Genomic DNA, 8,109 nt, shown 5'->3' with positions numbered 1-8,109 from the left:
ATATAAATAAGTAAACAGGTAAAATACAGGTGCTTGGGTATGCTATCATCACCAACTACGTTGATAAACTCTAATAAGGAACTATTTCTCGAAATAAATACGGATAAAACAAAATATGTGGTTAGCAGTAGAAACAGGAGCAATTTTGGTAATACGGATATAGGAGGAAATAGGTTCAAGTATTTGGGTTCTATGGTAACTAGAAAAAACAAAATTAATGAGGAAATAAAAGCGAGATTAAAAGCAGGGAATGCTTGTTATTTTTTAATTTCGAAATTGCTAAGCTCCTGCATTCTGGTGAAAACCAAAACTATCATCCTTCCAACGGTTGCACTTTTGTGGTGCAATAAGTGGTCTCTTACACTAAAGAAAGAACAGCGCCTTATGTTTTTTGAAAATAAAGTACTACGTAAAATTGGAAAAATATAGTGTGAAGTAGATTTGAGGAAGATAGTCCGAGTGACGGTCAATAAAGGTATCAAACTTGTCAAAGAAAAATATTTATTGTAACGTTTCCCCTCACTTTGCAGGGCTTCGTCAGGCTTGTAAGAATGAAGTTCTGCTACCAACTGAAGTCAGTTGGCCTGACTGCACTTGGCTGAATCATTAATTTAGACTAGTAATTATACATAGTTTTCATTAAAGTAATAAAAAATGGGAGTGAAATAACTGCCTTTTTTCTTCACTTGATTTCTTCTACTAAAAGGTTTGGGCAGTTCATAGATGATTTTTTTATTATAATTGTTTTAAAAAATATACCCTAAAATTTTGAGAGAGGTGTCAATTTATTTTTTTTCCTTTGCAAATATTAAATACTACTACAAAATTTCTAAATGTTTGTTAGTACTGTCAACAATCCATAATAAAATAAGTGAACAAAGTTTCCAATAAAATGAAGAGGATATTCAGAATAAAAAAATCATAACAACAAATTAATCTCCTTGCTTTATACGAAATATATTGTTTAAATTTTCTCACTAATTTAAAAAAATAATTTATTCGTGATTTAATAACCACATACATGAGTATATAAAATATTTAATGCTTACTTTATATTTTATAAATATAATTAATATTCTATTTCGCTGTAATATATCTTAACGCACTTACCCAGCCTCCACTGGCTCATTACAAGAGACGTGGTGAGAGGACTGTGGACTTCTATCCCGAAGTGCCCTTCTTTACTTGTCATGCTTAGAAGTGAATTCGGGAATCCTCAGGTCGAGAGTGTAAATATGGTTCATATTGCTTATGATTACTGCTTATTTTATTATTTTATTGTTATATCAGTTAGTATGTTCATTTTATTCATATTTCTGTTTATATCTATATAGAGAGATATTTTATTTTATTTTTTAATTTTAGTATAAATTTGTTCATTTATCACAACTACTTATTGCCCAAGATTGTGGTAGATTGTAATATTTATAAATAAATAAAAAATAAAAATGTTGTAATATAATCGGGGAAAACATTGTTATGTAAATTTTTTTCAAAATTTATTTTAGGAATCTTGAGTTTGAACATTTATAGTTTCAAATTTGTGTCCGTTATAGAGCAGTGAAAAGTGCTGGTAGGGAATAAAATTTATTTCCCCTTCCGGAATGGAGGGATTCCGTAATAGAGGCCTGGACCTCAATAAAATCATCGATAAGGGGGGGGGGATTTCCGTTATACGGAACTGTCTGTTAAAATATAAAAAAAAAGATGCACTGTGTGTATACATCGAAGAAATACAAATTTCGATAAGACATTACTGTATGAAATAAGCTAGACAGACAATACCGGCTGAGACGAAGTCCCCCACCAGGGGGTTGGAAAGGAGTGGGGCCCACGAATGTACTAACCACCCGCTGACCCTAATTGGTATCAGTACTCCTCCGACCGTCAGTCTCGCACGTCTCTGACCTACCGCTCTTCGCGTCGACGAGGGACAAGGAAACAAGTAAGGCGAAGATATCATCTTTAGTATTATAAGGCAGGCTTCTTCTTCATGTTTTACAGGAAAAAAAATAATAATAAATACTATAGATCAAGAATAAATGAAACATTTTTAATGATTGTAGGTGATAACAATGCACAAATAGGAGAATTATATAGGGGATTATTAGGAAACTGTAAATAATTATTAATCATAAAGAAAAGTTGAAGACATTTTTATGAATGATGAAGAAATATTCATGGAGGGAGGGGAAGATTTTATGTGGATAATAAGAAAACTATAAATATTTATTAATTATTAGTTAAAGACATTTTTAAACACCACAAAAAAAACCGTATTAAAAATAAAGAATTAAAAAAGTATCAGGCATCAAAATAAATTTCATTAAAAAAAAAAGAATAAAACCGTTACATAAAATTTCTAAATTTAAAAATTAAATACACATGATAAAATAAACATTTTCTCATTTAATTATTATAGAATATTTATGAATGAAAATAATAATACAGCAAGAATTCATACAATTTTTTATATTAATTTAAATATAACATTTTCATATAAGTAAAACTAGTGAGATTTTATTTTTCTTAAAAGCCAGATAGAAATTTTAAAAAATAAATAGTAAATAAAAAACAGAATACAGAATACAATTTTTGATGACTGTCGGTGATAATGCACAAATAGGAGAATTTGATGAGGAAAATAAATCGATTATTAGGAAAATCATGATATTTATTTATGATTAGGAAAAACTGAAGACATTTTTATTTAATTTTTTAATCATTAAAACTAAACATTTATAAATATTTCATATATTTTTTAATTTCAAATTACTTGGATAAACTCTAAAAAACTATAAACTCGTTATAGAAAATGTTATATGAAACATACATTATAGCAAATCAAGAATTCTCATTTTTTTTCTAATCATTTAAACCTAAGAAAATTTTGAATCTTTGTAAAATATTTTTTTTTTATTTATATTGAATGTGTTTTCTAAAAGATACGGTTAAAAGTGGCCAATGATGTAGATACTGAGATCGTGGGTCCTTATTCTTTTCAGACATCTCGAAGAATCATCCGATATAGTAGAAGAGTATAAGGCTCCCTTGTTTATTGCTTTGTCGCTTAATCTCATGAAGAATTTTGGATTTGTTAGATGATTTTTTTTTATGACAATAATTTTTTTTTTAATAGTTTTTTCACGTTATCAATTGATAAATTGTTTGATATGGTTCAGTGAGGGTTGAAATATGCTATAGTTTTTAAACATATTAAAACAACAGTAATTTTCTTGAAGAATTCATTAAAAATTTTAATAATTGTTTTATTAAAAATATAATATTTTTTATTAGTTCAAATAATCAAATGGATGACATTGAAATCTCACTTAAGTATTTAAAACAAAATTTATATATAAAAAAAAAAAAAAGTTTTACAGCCATTGTGAAAACTTATTACTGGTATATTTCCGAAATAGAAAGCACAGGTGACATAATAATAATTAAATAGATAAAAACAAATAAATAAACCTATCTTGCTAGAAATATCAATTTATTATTAATATTAAGGTTGCTAAAATACATATAAGTATAAAAATTATTCCAAGGATTTCATTCTATAATTGATAATTTGGATCGGAAATCTAATTCTAAGAATTTTTTTATTTAAAAATCAAAAATTAATAAAATGTATGCAAGTGTAATAATATATATGGGCAAAAAAAATTCAATTTACTAGAAGAAGTGCTGTTACTATACCAACGGTTGTGCAAGGAGGTGATTTGGTCATTGCTCGATTGTCAGATATTTTTTTACTTTAATAAATCATATTTTGGTCGAAATTGTACGCTTGATATTTTCATTTTTTGTGGTATATATCACAGCCCCAGCTCAACAGAGTTAGATTTAAAAAAAATTGTTATTTTTAGATATCCATATAATCTTAGCAACAAGGATAACATCTATACAGTAAAAAAAAAACAGAATAATAGTAACAAACGCCAACATATAACACACAATATGACAATTAGCCATATTTAAGATCAGACCTCAATTGCTTAGGATTAAACCCAGATATTTGAAAAATCCTCAGAGATGATGATAACTAATAATAAAATTAGTTTTTCAGTGTTTAAAATCAAAAGGTTTACTGACACCAATATAACATCCGGAAAAAAAAAAAAATAAATATAAGGTAAATTAAATAAGATATAAATGGTGTTACTGGCCAATGATTGTTTCGCCACTAAACAAAAACAAACACATAATAATAGTAAAACATATGTCATAAAATTTAATGAAAAATATATTTCCAGATATTACAGTTTTGAACTGGATAGATCTTACCCTTATTGCTAAGATTGCATTCATATCTCAAAATAACTATTTTTTGAGATGTTATACTGTTGAACCGGAGCAGTGATATATATAATTTCAAAATTATATTTATTTGTTAATAATAACTCACAAATTAAATCTTGTTTATGTAAAATTAAAATAAACTAATTAACGTGCTGACAGCGTCCAATGCTACTGGATAACTTTGTGCCGCCAGTTGAAGCTATGTCAAGGTGAGGGTCTGGCGCTGCTAAACTACTACCCTTGCACGACACCGGCGTGTTCAGGGCTGACCTGCCCCACGGTCCCTTGCCAATTATGTGAATTGTAATTGTTAATTTTTCATTAATTAATAATGGGGGTTCTCATTTATAGCGATAAATGTGCGATGAGACTGGGTTTCAAAAAATTTAGATTCTTAGTGGTTTAAATTTTTTTTCATAGATCTATAAAATTATTTGTAAACTAAAAAATATGTGAGTAGAGCGTTCAATTCTACTTCACACCCGCTTACACTAAGGGATGAACCGCGCGTTAAAGTTTTCGAAAATAAAATATTACGTAAAATATTCGGACTGAGAAAGGATGAATTAACGGAAGAATTTAGAAGACTACACAACTACTTAATAAATTACCTACACCCGGTAAATATAATTCAAGTTATAGCATCGGGGCGTATAAGGTTGTAGGGCTTAGTAACGAGCAGATCCCTAAAATATTAATAAACACTGAACCGACATGTAAACGTCCGAGAGGTAAACCGAAACGTAGATGGGAGGATTGCGTTAAAACTAATTTAGTAGAATTGGGATTGGAGGAGCATCACTGGAAGGATATATGTAGAGAGCGATTAGTGGTATCGGCAAAGAACCTTCGGGTTCGTTAGGCCTTCATTATTATTATTATCTATAAAACTATTACGAAGATCGTTGATCATGAGTAATTACTAAAAGAAAGACAGTCCGGTTGCGCGGACTGAATATTGAAAAACGATTAATTTGGTATTCTCACACAAGACTGAAAAGACTGACAACTTCACGTCGATTCCATCTGCTGCACTCAATAAACAAACGGTCCAAATTTCCAATCAATTACAAAAGATTGTATGATTATATCAAGGGCTGTTGGTACTTACGGAGTTGAGCTTTATGGGCTCCACTATAACCATCGAATTCCTCTCCTAACCTAATAACATCCAATCCAAAATCCTTGGTAAAATACTTCTTACTTTGTCAGAAATAAAATCATCCAAAAAGACAATGAGGCGATTGTAGAAGACATAACTTTCTAGCAATATTTCATATGTATCAACAGTTATTAATTATCCATGTTCTTATAATTCTCCTAGATGTGAGTTTGTTGGCCCATTAAATAATTATTGTTGTTTTTTTACGTTACTAGATAAACCGTATACCTTTATTTCAGAACGATTTGTACTCAGCTATTGGTAAATTAGCAAAAAAGTAAGTCATATTGATGCTTCATGATACATTTTCCTGGCCCAAAAAAACCAAATACTGTGGAGCTTTATAACTTTTTCAAATTTATGAACAAATAGTACTTGATTGTCAACATTTAACTTGATAAAAAAATTAAATTGCTTTTCAATTTAGTAAAAATCTATCTTGAAAAATTGTTGGAAAATCGACATTTTAGGTTGCGCATGTACGGAATGCTGCTATCAAAAGTTGGGTCTGGAAATTTATTTTCTTCATGAGCCTATGTCTCGAAAACATAGTTTTGAACATATATACTACTTATCTACCCATACCTCGTTGGAATGCACCTGATACTGAAATAACACAGTATGCAATTCACACCGATACAGGGAAGTTGGCCACTCCTGCCATATGTATCCGTTCAAGTCCCGAATAGGTATCATTCCTTCCATAACTATCTCCCAATCAACTCAAACATTATTATTTCATTTTAATATATTATATTGTATAATATATTATATTATAGTTTCTATCGTTATATTTTTCGTAATAGTTATTTTTATAAAATATTCCTCAATATTTAATAAACCATAGGACTAAAAAGTAAAACCGTACTTATCCGGATTATATCCGTGTTTTGTACATTTTAGTGTTAATAATTAGTTAATAGAATTTAAAAAAAAATTAATGAAGAGTGTGACAATGTGAACATCAGAATCTCGAAATGGTGCCTAAATATCGTTGGTTTATTATTAACTGAACCTGAAGATCATAAAAAATTTATTAAGTGTAAAATTATTATTTACTCTAATAAAAGAGACTAGTTTTGTCACAACGATTCTGAGAAAGAGACCATCCGAGAGAAAAACATCAAATTAGAAAATTTAAGCTTTTAAATAGCTAAAATTTACAATAAGAAGAACCTCTCCTCCAATGCAAAGTTAAGACATTACCACGTTGTGATAAGGCCTGTGATTTTATTCGGGATGGAGACCACATGCTTACCCAACTTGGAAACGCTACTAAAAATAGATAAGAGGATCTTAAGAAAAATCTATGGGCCCAGGAAAACACAAGAAGGAAACATCAAAGACCTGGAAACCGAGATAAGAATCAGAAGGCTGATGTTCTATGGGCACATGAAGAGGATGACGGAGGAAAGATTGAATAAGAAGATCTTTAAAATAAATTTTAGGTACAAAAACATGGGAGGATACACGAGGCAAATGGGGAAGGAATTAAAGAGACTTAGAATTTCAGATACCGACTGTCTAGATAGAGACACATATAGGAAAACATCAAAAACTCTCACCAATATCGGAAGAGGAAAAAAATGGGTACGAAGTGGTCCGAACAAAGAAAGGAAAGGCGGATCATGAAACTGCGATGGAAAGAAAGAAAATGAAGACTCCCAAAGAAGCCTAACCATTGATATTCACGTGGTCCTTAGTGGCCGATACGTGATAAAAAAGGGGAAAAAATAGTACAAGATGTGTGTTAGCTACCATGAACATTCCCGACAACACATACGGAAGACTAAAAAAGGAGCTGGATGAGAGATCTCATTAGCTAACCAATGAGATCAATATAAGTCAGTAGCGGTTACAAACAGGTAAGTTTAGAAGACAACCTGAAAACAGGTGTGAATTAATAAATAATGTCAAAAGATTTTACACATACGTGGATATAAATCAGATCATATCTCTTTCTTATCAAAGAAATATTTATTTTTTTAACGGAATGAACAACTAGAATATCTTATCCTTTGAATAAACATAGACGGACAATATTAGGATTCCCACAAAACAATCCTTAAAACATATCTATTCCATGGAAATTAATCATTTTTTATTTTTAATCTGTTTAAACTCCTTAATAAAGATTTTACTATTGAAAACATAATATGTTTACTTACGGTCCAGCTATCACCTCCGTTAAATTTGGTCATAGATACATATTTTGGATAATACAAAATATAATATTTTTATAAAGGGTTTAAGGGTTTAATTATAGATTACAGTTTAATTTATATTTATTCAAATTGTAGTATTGAGCCAATTTTTGTTTGTTTCATCAAAACCTTTTTTTGACTCGTATGGCTTCTCTAAAAAGATGGTTTAATTAATAGAATCTTATAAAACGAAAGTTACATATAAAATATTGAAACTGCATACATTAATTAAATCTATATTGCTATAACCAATGAAGGTTCAGGGGTGCAATACATAGTAAGGAATAATGTCACTAGAGAAATGGTTGTACAAGGATGTGATTTGGTCAGAATCACGCTGCTGTACCAAATTTCTATTGTTGTTGTTGTTGATTTTTGCTTAAAGGCGTAAAACCCTCTGGTCATCAACGCCTATGGGATGATAAAAGTAAAAAAAAA

The 8,109-nt window shown here is 29.8% G+C and overlaps 1 protein-coding gene across 1 annotated transcript in view; it reads left to right on the top strand.

Moving 5' to 3' along the window:
* Positions 1-1,851: 1,851 nt before the first annotated feature.
* LOC106685639 (scavenger receptor class B member 1) overlaps positions 1,852-8,109 on the top strand; it is a 162,074-nt gene continuing 155,816 nt past the window's right edge. Inside the window, exon 1 of the mRNA XM_014428432.2 lies at positions 1,852-1,945. The gene's annotated coding sequence lies outside the window, so the exon portion shown is untranslated. The remainder of the gene's footprint in view (positions 1,946-8,109) is intronic.

The sequence above is a fragment of the Halyomorpha halys genome, unplaced genomic scaffold (assembly GCF_000696795.3).
Source record: "Halyomorpha halys isolate HHAL.00 unplaced genomic scaffold, Hhal_1.1 Scaffold719.1, whole genome shotgun sequence".
NCBI classification, from domain to species: Eukaryota; Metazoa; Arthropoda; class Insecta; order Hemiptera; family Pentatomidae; genus Halyomorpha; species Halyomorpha halys.
The sequence above is the reverse complement of the archived record's forward strand: the minus strand, read 5'-3'. Positions and strand labels throughout refer to the sequence as shown.